The 13,312-nt window shown below is 45.8% G+C and overlaps 1 protein-coding gene across 1 annotated transcript in view; it reads left to right on the forward strand.

Annotated features, from left to right (window-relative positions):
* The window catches only part of LOC102257347 (dihydropyrimidine dehydrogenase [NADP(+)]), a 251,999-nt gene that overhangs the window by 177,904 nt on the left and 60,783 nt on the right, over nucleotides 1–13,312 (forward strand). The window lies entirely within an intron of this gene.

Raw genomic sequence — 13,312 nt, forward strand, 5'->3', positions numbered from 1 at the left:
CATGTTTTCAGTTCTCTAAAGCTCCCCTGAAGGGCGAGTGTTCTCGAACTGTCCCCCTGGCTCTGGCTCCCAGCCTCCGTCCCTGCATCCTGCCTGCTGTCCGTGTGGGCAGCCTGGGCTCGGCCTCCTGCTGGTCCGCGTGGCTCTGGGCAGCTTCTGCTTGGACAACAGCATTTAGACTAGGTCTGACACCATTTTTTTTTTTTTTTACCATTTAAGAATGCAGCACAGTCCTGGTTTCTTTCTTTCTCATTGTGCCTCTAAATTTAACATGGTCTTACCTACGGCGGAAAAATGAATGAATAGTTTTATTACCTTCATAGAACAGCTCATTGAAACTGAAGAACATTGAGTGTATGTGGAACCAGGTATTGGACTGGACTGGCCACTGGACAGGTTAAAATGTTACTGTCTTTTAAAATCAATATATGTTTTAACTGTCTGATTGATACTCATTTTAAGAGACAGAAAGGCCTGTATGGCGTGGCTCAGTGGTTGAGCATCAACCTAGGAACCAGGAGGTCACAGTTCGATTTCTAGTTGGGGCACATGCCCGGGTTACAGGCTCGGTCCCCATAGGGGGCGTGCAGGAGGCGGCTGATCCATGATTTTCCTCTTTCGTTAATGTTCCTATCCCTCTCTCCCTTTCCTTTCCTCCCTCTCTAGAAGAGAGAGAGAGAGAGAGAGAGAGAGAGAGAGAGAGAAAGAGAGAAGGAATATAATTTTCCCTGATTAAAATTTGCATCAAGAAACAGGTTCCGGAATATAATTTCCCTGATTAAAATTTGCATCAAGAAACAGGTTCCGTTACTGAGTAACCTCTGTTGGCCGAGGCAGAGTCATTGCTCCTAAACTAAAAATGCCAGAACGATTCCCACTTTCTGTGTTTTCTCCTCAGAGACTTTTCAAATCCATCGAGTTGTCTTGGGCCACAGTCAATATTTTAAAGTCAAAGGGCCGCTTCATGGCCCCCGTCCGGTAAGCAGCCCGCACCCTGCTTCCGTGTGAGACCACGTGTTGCCTCTGTCCGCAGGGGACCCAGGAGCAGGGAGGGTACCGGGAGGAGTGATGGGGCAGATGCCCTCTCTCCTGGAATGCCAGGTAAATTAAACCTCTCGGTCCTCGGACCAACCTATCATCTCCTTCAAGATGAACCCAGAAGCAGGAGTCGGCCTTCTTTTATTCCTGATCAGGAGATTAAAATTGATCACTGGCCACACCAGGGAGCCGGCCGCAGGACCACAGCTCGATGCCCTTAACTAGGACGGGGCTCGCCTCCTGTTCCCCCTAACTGTGCACTTACAAGTTCCAAGTAGGGTCGATGCCGGGTCACCCGGGCTGCGGGCAGCTGTGTGACCTGGCCGTAGTTTGCTGTGGGTTCTTTTTAAAGGATAATGCCGTGAGCCCGGATAGCCACGGGAACAGGTGTACGTTGAAATTTGACAAATGAAGATGTATACTTTCTTTCTTTTCTTTTTTTTTTTTTTTGGAGCTGGCAAACCCCTTCACGTGGAAATAATGAATGAAAATTTGATGGCTGATTTACCGTAGGTCCAATGACTTGCCGTGGAAGAAGGAAGAAGAACACTTTAATTATTACCCTTTCATCACAGGGAACTGATGGTAGGGCTGCCAGTGTAGATCTGGGCTTAAAGGAAGACCTTTCAGGAGGCATCAGGCAGATGAAAGCAGGCGTCGTTTACTTACAATCGTCGGAAAGCGGAGCGTAGGTGGGATGATGTGTGAATAATTACCTACTGCTCTTTAAAGCACGTTGGTGTTTTTTTTTCTTTCTTGTGAATAAAAAACGACTGTGTTAACATTCAGAACATTTAAAGCACCGCCGATCACTCTAATGCTAAATTTCAAAAGGCTAGGCTAAGCTCCTCCTTCCTCCTCCCTCGTAATGAGATGTATATGTGCTCCTGAGTGTACAGTTCATGGCACGGAGGAAGAAACGTCTGTGAGAGCTTTTCCTGGATTAAATCTGGCTCTGCCGCTAATTTGCTCTGAGAGTTTAGAAAGCTTCTTTTCCTGCCTCGACCTCACCTGTCAGTGAGTCCATGGGTTGAGCATCATCCGTGCACCCGAAAGGTTGCCGGTTCAGTTCCCGGCAGGGCACTTGCCTGGGTCGTGGGTTTGATCCCCAGTCAGGGAGTGTATGGAAGTCAACCGATGGGTGTTTCTCTCTCACGTTTATATTTCTCTCCCTAGTTCAGAGCTTCAGTTTTGACAAAAATCTCAGCCTGTGGAAGAAGCCCTTCTAAAGGTTGCGTTGAATCAAACAGGTATCGGAAGGAAGCGGTTTTCTTCCCGTGTGTCCCGCAGTCGGCATCTTAGTGAGTCCCCTTGTCCCCCTGCAGTTCCTGTAACGGGAAGAAGGTGAACATGTATCTCCAGGAAATCTAGACACACGGTTTCAAATGCTCTGCACAGCGTTTCTCTGAAGCATTAGCAACTTATTCAAAGTTTGCATCTTATTCATCAATGTCTTCATCACTGTCCTCACGTAAACATCATCATTGAAATGACTTCTCTCTGGGTGGCAGTGTTGCCCCCGGAGGGTAAACTGTGTCTACACGGAGGTCGTGGGCCCGTCCTGCCATGTGTGTGAGTGGAGGTTCCAGTATCCCAGGTGGGGAGCACAGGTGAGCGCTCCTGTCTCAGCCGCATCCTTGCAGCAGCCCTGCCATGGCCCCCGGCCCGCCTTCCCGCTGCCTGGCCGTCCACGCCACGCACACCCACTGACTCCCCCTTGTTGACCTCAGAGCTGATCCTGTCACCTCCCTGCAGGGTCTCCTCAGTGTGACCTGCAGGGCCCATGCGACCTGCCCACCTGTGCCCTCCTGTCTGCTCCCCTGACCAAGCCCCAGGTCCAGGGGCTTGAACTCTGACCCTGCCCTGCCTTTGCCCTTCCTTCCCCGTCTTCCACCACTGGGAGCGCTCACCTTCAGGGACTCAGCGTGGGTGTGGCTGTCTGCAGGCCTTGTGCCCCGAGTTTGGCAGCTGGACTGTGCGTCCCTCTATCAGAGAATGAACCTGCTGTTTCTAACTTTCTGATTACACATCCTGGGAGCTGTGCATCTGTGTATCCCCAGCACCTAGTGTGTTAGCTAGCACATAGTAGGCACTCAATAAATATGAATGAAGAATCAGTGAAATAAAGTAAGCATCGAAGTTCCTATTCCCAACTGATTGTAATTATAATTTAAAATTCACAGCTGGGCTCTGGCTGGTGTGGCTCAGTGGGTTGGAGCGTTGACCCATATACCAAAAAGTTGCAGGTTCGATTCCCAGCCAGGGCACATACCTAGATTGCTTGTTTGATCCCTGGTTGGGGCACATAAGGGAAGCAACCTGTGGATGTTTATTTCTCACATAGATGTTTCTCTCTCTTTCTTTCTTTCTTCCTCATCAATGTCCTCATCAATTTTATTCATCAATGTCTTCATCACTGTCTTCACGTAAACATCATAATTGAAATGAGTTCTCTTTGGGTGGCAGTGTTGCCCCAGGAGGGTAAACTGTGTTTACCCTCTCCCTCTCTCTTCCTTCTCCTTTCACGAAAATCAATAAACATATTTAATCCTTGGGTAAGTATTTAAAAAAAATCACAGCTGGACCAAATCTAAAAGTGGAACATGATAAACTATGTTTTTATTTGGCATTTTTTGGTAATGAAATTTCAGAACTAGATATGTTACAATTATACATCGACTCTGCCAGGTTTTATGTGCTCATATTTAAATAAATTTTAACTGGCACTGAGTTTAAATTATCTGTAGCTTTGTCATCGTTATGGTTGTTGTGGTGGTGTTTTATACTAAAATCGTGTTAAACATCAAGGAAGGTACAAGTGTAAAAGTAATAGGATTTTTAAAAGTTTAAAATACATAAAAGCCAGCTCATTTATTAACATTTGTCATACGCCCGCCACTGGGCTAAGCAATTATCATGTTATTGAGATATATTATCTCATGAATCTCCCTGTGAGGCAGGTTTTATAGATAAGGAAATGGAAACTTAAAATGTAAATAACTGATTATGCAAGGTTACACAGCTGAGGCGTGGTGGAATGGTGACAGGAACACAGGTGCGTCTGATGTCAAACCCGTGCCTTCCCTTCCCCCCGGGCTAGCATTCCTACACATTCTTCCACAGAGAGCGTCCGTTCCCGGTGAGTGACTGGCAGGTGTGGATAATTACCGCGCAGTGTGGCATTGGTGGCCACACTCTCTGAACTTGGAATGGCGTCTGGATAAGAGGGACAGTGTGATGGATTTCATCTTGGCGAGTGTGATTCTTTAACCCACTTGTGAGGCACGGCTCTTCCAGAATGGACTGCAGGTCTACCCCTCTGTGCACACACACAACGCATGCAGGTACAGAGACACGTGTTTCTTAGAGGCTTGGGTTCCTTGAAAAATCTGGGCCAGGTTCCGGCTCTGCTTCTAGACAACCTACCTGTTTGGTGATGAACACACGGGTTCGAGAAGGTTGACCACGTGGTTCTGAAATTGTTGACCACAGCTGCCCATCGAGAATGTCTTTGGGAAAGTGACTACTTTGTGGAATTTTCTGAATTCCGAGAAAAGTACTCTCATTTCAAGACTCTTAACTCAGCAACAAGTCAATAATACTAAATACATTCCAAGAATATTTAAGCATGGGAATAATTTTTTTATTTCACTCACTAGAGGCCCGATGCACAAAATTCGTACAAGACTAGGCCTTTCTTCCCCCAGCTGCCGGCACTGGCTTCCCTCTGGTACCCGGGACCCGGGCTTCTCTTGCAGCCCCGGCTTCGTCCAGAAGGACATCTGGTCTAATTAGCATATTATGCTTTTATTATTATAGATGATTTTGAAGAAATCTATTAAGATACATTTTTCTGCTAAAATTTATAGAATTATAGTAGTGATTTAGAGTAAGATGAATTGGCATAGAAATGCATCACTTGACTCTAAGAGGAAAATGCATAATTAAAATGAAATGACACTGAATTGTGAATATCATTTCAAGATGAAAGACCTATATGGTAGCATAACCAATATCTATGATTGTGAATTGCTTTTTCTACCTGTGAAATTAAGTAATTACAATAATATAGAGCTATAGTATGTTTACTTGTCCCAATAATAGTTCTATAAAGAAAGACATTTTTGTAACTCTTCTATTTTTATTTTATTTTTTTAAAATATATATTTTTATTGATTTCAGAGAGAAAGGGAGAGGGAGAGAGAGGTAGAAACATCAATGGTGAGAGAGAATCATGGATCGGCTGCCTCCTGTACTCCCCCTACTGATGATCGAGCCTGCAACCCGGGCCTGTGCCCTGACCGGGAATCAAACCCTGACCTCCTGGTTCAGAGGTCGACGTTCAACCACTGAGCCCTCCGGTGGGACTAACTCTTCTGTTTTTAAAGATGAGGAGATGGAGGTTTAACGTTTAGTAACTTGAGCATGAACTTGTAGAGAAAAGCTGATAAGCACCATCGTCGGAGTCCATTCGAGGTTGTCTGACCGTGACCCCAGGGGCTGTGCATTGCCCCCCAGAGGTGCCTGGTGAGAATCCAGGGATGAGAGAGCAAAACCTAGCAGCCTGGGGGTCCCCAAGCACAAGGTTCCCCGGTCTGGTGTGAAAGCTGCCCCTTGCTTCCTCGGACTCACATCGTCTCACTTTGCAGAGCCTGAGGCCAGAGGCCACGGGAGTAATCAGACCCATGGCCCACACCCTTGCCTTGCGTGTCTCCTCTTCGCACTCCAGGACTGTAGCCATGAGTAGCATGGCTTTTTAGGAACCCGTTTAAGTGCCTGACCTAAATGCACGTGTTGTTAAACATGATTGCCCAGCCCAGCAGCGTGGCTCAGTGGTTGAGCATCAACCTGTAAACCAGGAGGTCACGGTTAGATTCCCGGTCAGGGCGCATGCCCAGGTTTCGGGCTGGATCCCCAGCCGGGGGCGTGCAGGAGGCAGCTGATCTATGATTCTCTCTCATCATGGATGTGTCTGTCTGTCTCTCCCTCTCCCTTCCTCTCTGAAATCCATAAAAATATATTTAAATGCACATTATGTTAACAGCGATGGCCTCAGATGGTTGATGTGCAGAATACTGGAGCCTCCCAGCAGAGTTGTGAAAGCCAGGAGGACAATGACACAGAGGGGGCTGGCGAGGGCCTGCAGTTAAGAATATATTTGAGTAAACAATGGAGATGTATAATTTTTAAAAATACCTCTGAGGAAGTAAGGGATCCAGCCCGATGAGCTTGTGGCGCATTTTCGGGTGATGAGCCCATTAGTAATACCTCCGAGATCCCATCCGCCCAGGGGCCTCCCCCTGCCCGGGTGTGTGTTCGTGGTGGCAGCCGTAATGCCTTTCCCGCTGGGCCGTGCACAGGCCCTGCGTTTCGGTGGCGGGTGGAGGGTGTTCCGTTATGGATAGGGATGGAGATAAGTGTTTTAATTACTTTTTTAGTGTCTGTGCTTTTGTATTTGTGTCTCCTCTTCCCTTTTATTTCCTGCTGTTGAGATTATGGCCTCATCGCCACAGCAGGTGGCGGTGGCAAATTTGTTTTCTTTGCAAGCCTGGGAGATTTATTTTGTAATAGAACTGTTCCTTTTTACTCTTTTATTATTAATGATTTCTTTACTTTGGCATATAGTATACGTACGGAGTCCTAAATAGTCATCTCCTAGCGCCATCTAAGAATTCCAGTCGTTAAGGAAAAAACCTTTGCCTCAGGCGTATTGTTTGATTTTTATTTTATTTATTTTATTTTTTGGCTTCACAATGTGAGGATTAAAATGTAAGGAAATTGCTTCATAGTAAAAGCCAGATGAAAATGAGAAACAGAGAAAAGAGAAGGGAGGGGAATGAAGAAAAGAGAAGCGGTCCAAGAGGGAAATCATACTGGACTAAATAATGCCAAGTAAATAGGTAGAAGTTTTTGACAGTTATAGGAAAGTACGACCATACAGCTTTACTAAAAGAGGGATTTACAAGATCTTACGTTTATATTAAAATTAAATTTTAATTGTTAAAATAATTTCTGCTCATTATGACAATATTAGAATATTACAAAAGTGTAAAGAGAAATGCCTTATCTTTTTTTTTTTTTTTTTTGGGGGGGGGTGGGGGTGATTTTTTTTCTTTATTGATTAAGGTATTACATATGTGTCCTTATCCCCCTTAAAATTAAATTTTAATTGTTAAAATAATTTCTGCTCATTATGACAATATTAGAATATTACAAAAGTGTAAAGAGAAATAATGCCTTTTTTTTTTTTTTTTTTTAGTCCAAGGTTGAGTCATATTGGTTGTTTTCTATGCCCCTTTATATAGAAGGAACAATAGATCAGAAGGTTCCTGAGTATAGAAATGGTTTGTCAGGAAAATACACTCAAGGGTATTTTGCCCATCTTGGAGTCCTTGGGCATCATTTGATTAATTAAAATGAAGTGTCTGTATTTTTTCCCAAATATGTAAAGGCAGTGAACATGATGTTGAGTCATATTGGTTGTTTTCTATGCCCCTTTATATAGAAGGAACAATAGATCAGAAGGTTCCTGAGTATAGAAATGGTTTGTCAGGAAAATACACTCAAGGGTATTTTGCCCATCTTGGAGTCCTTGGGCATCATTTGATTAATTAAAATGAAGTGTCTGTATTTTTTCCCAAATATGTAAAGGCAGTGAACATGATGAGACCAGAAAGGAAGAGCGAGTCACATCCTCACTTTGTCGCGTGGAATCGCGGGATGTTTTCTGATAGGTGAACGAGCCTCCGGAATTGTAATGATGACACAGTTTATTCCATCCGTGTGTCACTGGTTAACGCTCTTTTCTTAACATGTTTACATGGTCGGCACCTGGATGCGCCCCACATCGGGCCCTGAATTGAGTTCTCATACGAAGTTTCGTGAACCCGTCTCATGGGTGTGATAGGACTTGGGCAGATTTTCTACAGGAAGTTACGAAAGTGACCTGAAGTACATTTTTGCCTTAACTCTGTGGGAATTACCATCTTTGGTTATTTTATTCCCTTCCTCAAGGCTTTTGAAGGTGTCATACATCTTACAAATTCAATACAAAAAGAGGGCCTTACTTCAGCACCTGTCAGATCTTTGAAACGGCCTGAGTGCTCGGTACTTCTCTTGGTTCTGGACTTCACTTATTATATGTTTCCTACAGAAAAATACCGTGTGTCATGGGGGAAATCACGGTTTGAGATGGTGACTCCCATTCGTAACATCTCCGTCTGGTTATGCTCTAACCAACTGCGTGCTACACGCCGTGAGGGCATGTGGTCACGCTGGGAGAGGAAGTCGGCGGCAGTTATGTGGAACAGATGTACAATGAGGATTCGACAGGTCAATGGGATGAATGCTGTTGGAACGCGGTGATCTGATTTCACGTGTGTTGCAGGGAATCGCTGAGTTCTTTCTGAATTCAGTCCGAACCCTCAGGACTAAGCGTGCCGGCCTGCAGGGGGGCAGCGGGGACAAGATGGGGAGTTTTATTGACAAAAGAAGCACAATAGGGTTCCATCGATCTCTTCCTAATCAATATATAGATCCTAGGAGTATAGCCCATCTGGCACTATTGTCCCTTGGAAATAAGATAGAAGTCCTCGGGGTCACAGGCGTGATCTTTAAGTGACAGGTGACGAGCTTTGTGACCCGCTGTGCACTGTGCATGTTAGACCCTCAGGGGAGCGTGTTATTCTCTGCTGGGACCCCAAGTGCCTGGGCTGGATATAGGAACAGTCAATCTTTTCTAGAAATTAATCAGATTCATATATTAGTAGATACATACATCTATCATTTTATACCTACATTTACACATCTTGTAAACACCCATTTAAAGGGCTTCCTGTGGTCCATTCCCATGACTTTTGCCTTTGACAGTGTTCCCTATGACTCTCCTTATCATGTGAGTTTTTATTCTCCATCACTCTTACATTGTGCCCAAGACAGTAGTAATGAGTAATATTTGAAGGTTGCTTGAGACTTACCGGACGGAGTGCTTTTGTGTGCACATCTCTTCCTAAGTTTCAGAACAACCCCCTACACCAGGCAGGGCTACCTCCCCTCCAGAATCAAGGAGTTGGAGCGTGAGATGGTGCGTGACTTTGCCCAAGCACAGCGGGAGAGGGGAGGCCATGAGACAGACTCCCGGGTCGGTCTCTGAGGCAAGAACTTGAACAACCCAGGAAACGTGAGAGGGTCTTCATCTTGCTGCTTGCCTGGTCTTGAGGCTCCTGTGCTTTGACCGGACGAGGGTCGAGCACCCTTGTCTGGCCACAGCCTCTCAGTGAAACCCAAGATGCCAAGTTTCATGGGCTCCGCTACCCACCTGCCCAGCACCGACCACTTCGAGGTGTGACAACATCCACTGTGTGTATCATGGATGAGATGCACGTTTAAGGGACGCTGTCCACACGTGTCATTTCATTACGTTGAACCAAGGCTTGTAGGGAGAGGATGCAAATAAAAGGAAACATTCACTTCACAGACATTGTTCTCATTTCGTTCTCCCAACAACACTCCGCCGAGGCGGCGGCTGCTCCGGCGGAATAATTGACTTGCCCAAGGTCGCCGTAGAAGTAGAATTTTAATGCAGGAAGTCTGACCTCCGAGGTCTCCTTCTGATTCCGTATACGCTGGGTTACAAACAGTTATAGAAGAACGCCAGTTGGCAGGAAGGTATCTTTAAAAGATTAAGTGAACAGGAATAAAGACGAAGAACGGTCACGGAGACATCGCATTAGCAGAGGCGCAGGTGCGTAGCTGGGGGACAGGCCTCGTGTCCCGCCGTGAGTTGGTTTCCCCAGCCTCTTTCATCTGCGATTTTAACGGTCTTCGGCCTGCACCACGGTCGGTCCCCAGTCCAGGCGGGGACCCCAAGGGCTGAGGCCACACGAAAGGCCTTCTTCTTCGAGAAGAAGGTGAAATCCCAGATAGGAAAGTTCTTGGAAAAGAGAGAAACGCAGGGCACTCGCCACTGACTGCGTTTGGCTGTGCTCAGAGTGACCTTGAGGGGAGCCCCTGCCCAGTGGATTCTGTCTCCTCACATCTTCTTGTGGGACAGCACGGGGGTGAGCCTCGAGGACGGTGCGCCCCAGGGAGGGCTCCGTGCCCCTGCTGCCAGCTCCCGGCCTGAGGTCTATGCCTCGCTGTCTCTCCCACGGCGGCTCAGCTGCCGCTCACGTGGATGCCTCCAAGCACAAGAGGCAGCGCACCAGCGCTCGCTCAGTTCAGTTACCACCGAGGAAGTGACCCGGTAAAGTAACACGCAGACATTCCAGAATCTGAGCGGGCCCCGCCGCCTCCTCGCAAGGCCACGGAGACGCAGCCCGGAAAGCTCACTCCCCTGTTCCTCCCTAGACGGGGCGTGCACAGCGTCTGTGCTGCCTTGTTCTTGCTCACTGAAGTGCGCAGCTTAGCATCTTAACACGAACACAAAGAACGTCCTGTGCACATCGCCATCCTTTTTTAATATATATTTTTATTGATTTCAGAGAGGAAAAGAGGGGAGAGAGATAAAAGCATCAATGATGAGAATCATTGACTGGCTGCCTCCCACACTGGGGATCGAGCCCGAAACCTAGGCACGTGCCCTGACCGGGAATTGAACCATGACCTCCTGGTTCAGAGGTCAATGCTTAGCCACTGAGCCATGCCGGCCGGGCCACACCACTGGTCTTCCTTCTGTGGTTGTTGCAGAGGGGGAGGTGTTTGGGAAAGAAAGCAGAGATGCATATTTCAAAGAGCATCAAGCAGTGTGGGATATTGAGTAGCCATTGAAATGGGTTTGTTCAGCCATTTATATTAATGAGCATTTAAATGCAACAGATAGCAGCTGGTTTGGCTCAGTGAATAGAGTGTCAGCCTACGGACCAAAGGGTCCCAGGTTCGATTCTGGTCAAGGGCACATGCCCAGGGTTGGGGGCTCGATCCACAGTAGGGGGCATGCAGGAGGCAGCCAATCAATGATTCTCTCTCATCATTGATGTTTCTGTCTCTCTCTCCCTCTCTGAAATCAATAAAAATATATTTTAAATGCAACAGATATCATTTCAGGTGACTTCACATGAATGAATAAAAGTCAATGCTACTGGGTAAAAAAATCATGGATAAATAGAAAAGAAAGTAACCAGCCAGTCACCAAGGGGATGCCCGCACAGAGGAGAACATTCCAGAAAGGGTTGTACCAGGGAGAAGAATCACAAAACAGAGCTACAGCCCCAGGCAGCAGCCAGCCTTCCTCTGCCCCCAGGCAGGAAGCTGGCCACGCACATTCTGGGCTGGATGCGTATCCGTAGGCGTAGGGCAGCACTGAATACTGGGTGTGGAATGGTTAGTTTATTTATTTATTTTTAATTATATTTGTATTGATTTCAGAGAGGAAGGGAGAGAGAAATAGAAACATCAACGAGGAGAGAGAATCATGGATCGGCTGCCTCCTGCATGCCCCCTACTGGGGATCCAGCCCCCAACCTGGGCCTGTGCCCTTGACTGGGAATGGAACCGGGACCTCCTGGTTCATAGGTCGACGCTCAACCCCTGCGCCACGCCGGCGGGGCTGGAATGGTTAGTTTCGATACCACTCGTCACGTAGCATCACATGACAGCGAAGCTTACTTCCCACCTTCCACGTGGAAAGGGCAGCGGCTGCCCAGGCTGGACGCAGGCCTTGCTGCTCACCTGCCCCGTGTCCTCAGCAGCCCCTTCCTCTCGCGGAGCCTCAGCTCCCTCGCACCTGGAATGTGGATCACACTGTCAGTTGTGTGAAGAGTTTTATGAGAATTAAATGAATTTATGTGTTTTAAAAATCACGGGTAGGCCATGCATTTGGGAGCAGTACCTACCATGCATGATCAGTAAACGTTCAATTAGATTTCTGTCACCTAAGCAACGTTGTGTTCGTTTCTGTTCTTCTTGGAGAACTTGAAAGCGATCATTTTCGGTCGTCCTCACGGAGGTGTTCCTTTGTGTAAGTGCGTCCTGAGACACAGAGTCCCCGCGTCTGTGCCAGGGGAACAAAGAAACTACCCGGATCTCATAAAAGACCAGAAAAAACAGTCTCCACGTCGATCGGCTGCGTTTGTCAAGACTGTGTCAGCTCCTCTTCATTCATAAACCTCCTTCTTCCCACTGGAAAGTGAATTAAGAAGTCATTTCAGTGTCATTTTGAAATCATCGTGGTGTAGACACAGGCCTTATTTATTAATACGCCGCCTCCTCGCGGGGAGAGCTGCCTTTGATCGATGGGTATTTGCAAGTTTCATTATCTTTCATCGTTCACTCTCAGAAGCTTCATTTTTCTTTCTTTGTAGCCTTTTGTTTAATTTGCCAAAGTTTAGTACTTTACTCTGATTTAAGCTTTTTTTCTTTCCTTGACATAAGATGTGAAATTTGAAAAAAAAAATGATAAAAATTCAGCTACTTCTGTCTCTATTTTTTTTTTTGCATTAACCATTTTTGCACATTAAAACTTGATTTGCATGTCTTAGTGCTTCCTTAGGATAAACTCAAAACTGTTTTCTAGAAATCGAGCACTAATCTGTGTGTCTATCAGACGAGTACAACAATCCATCTCTACCCTTGCCTCGAAATCGAATCCTCTTAAATCCTTTGTGTATCAGAAGAGGGGAAACCAGACCACACTGTCTTAGTTCATAGTTTTTAAATTACTTAGTTAACATTTTTGGTGCTTTTAAGGTGTTTATATTTTTTCTCATCCCAATTTTTGTTGTTCTTTGTTTATGACTGTTGAAAATTTAATGTTCTTTCTTAAAATTGAGAAATTTCTTTATAAAGACATTTTATTTGTTAAAATATTCTCCTGGTGAATTATTTGCCTTTTAATTTGCTTACAATATTTTTAAATGTAGAAGTAGCTGAATTTTTATGCTCAAATATATTTTTTCTTTGATTGTTTTAGTCTTTTTTTAAAAAAAAAATTTCCCATATTCAGGAACTAGTCAAATATGTACCGATAACATTTTTTAGTTTTTATGATTAGTTTTTTTATATTTAGCACTTCAATACATCAGCAAATTATTTTTATTTATGCCATGAGGAAAGAATATAACCCGCTCCCAGCCATTGTGGTTTGGTGGTTGAGCATCAACCTGTGAACCAGGAGTTCATGGTTTGATTCCCGGTCAGGGCACAGGCCCAGGTTTCGGGCTCCATCCTCAGTGCGGGGCGTGCAGGAGGCAGCTGATCAATGATTCTCTCTCGTCATTGATGTTTCTATCCTTCTCTCCCTCTCCCTTCCTCTCTGAAATCAACAAAAAAATATTTT

The sequence above is a fragment of the Myotis brandtii genome, unplaced genomic scaffold (genome assembly GCF_000412655.1).
Source record: "Myotis brandtii unplaced genomic scaffold, ASM41265v1 scaffold565, whole genome shotgun sequence".
NCBI classification, from domain to species: domain Eukaryota; kingdom Metazoa; phylum Chordata; class Mammalia; order Chiroptera; family Vespertilionidae; genus Myotis; species Myotis brandtii.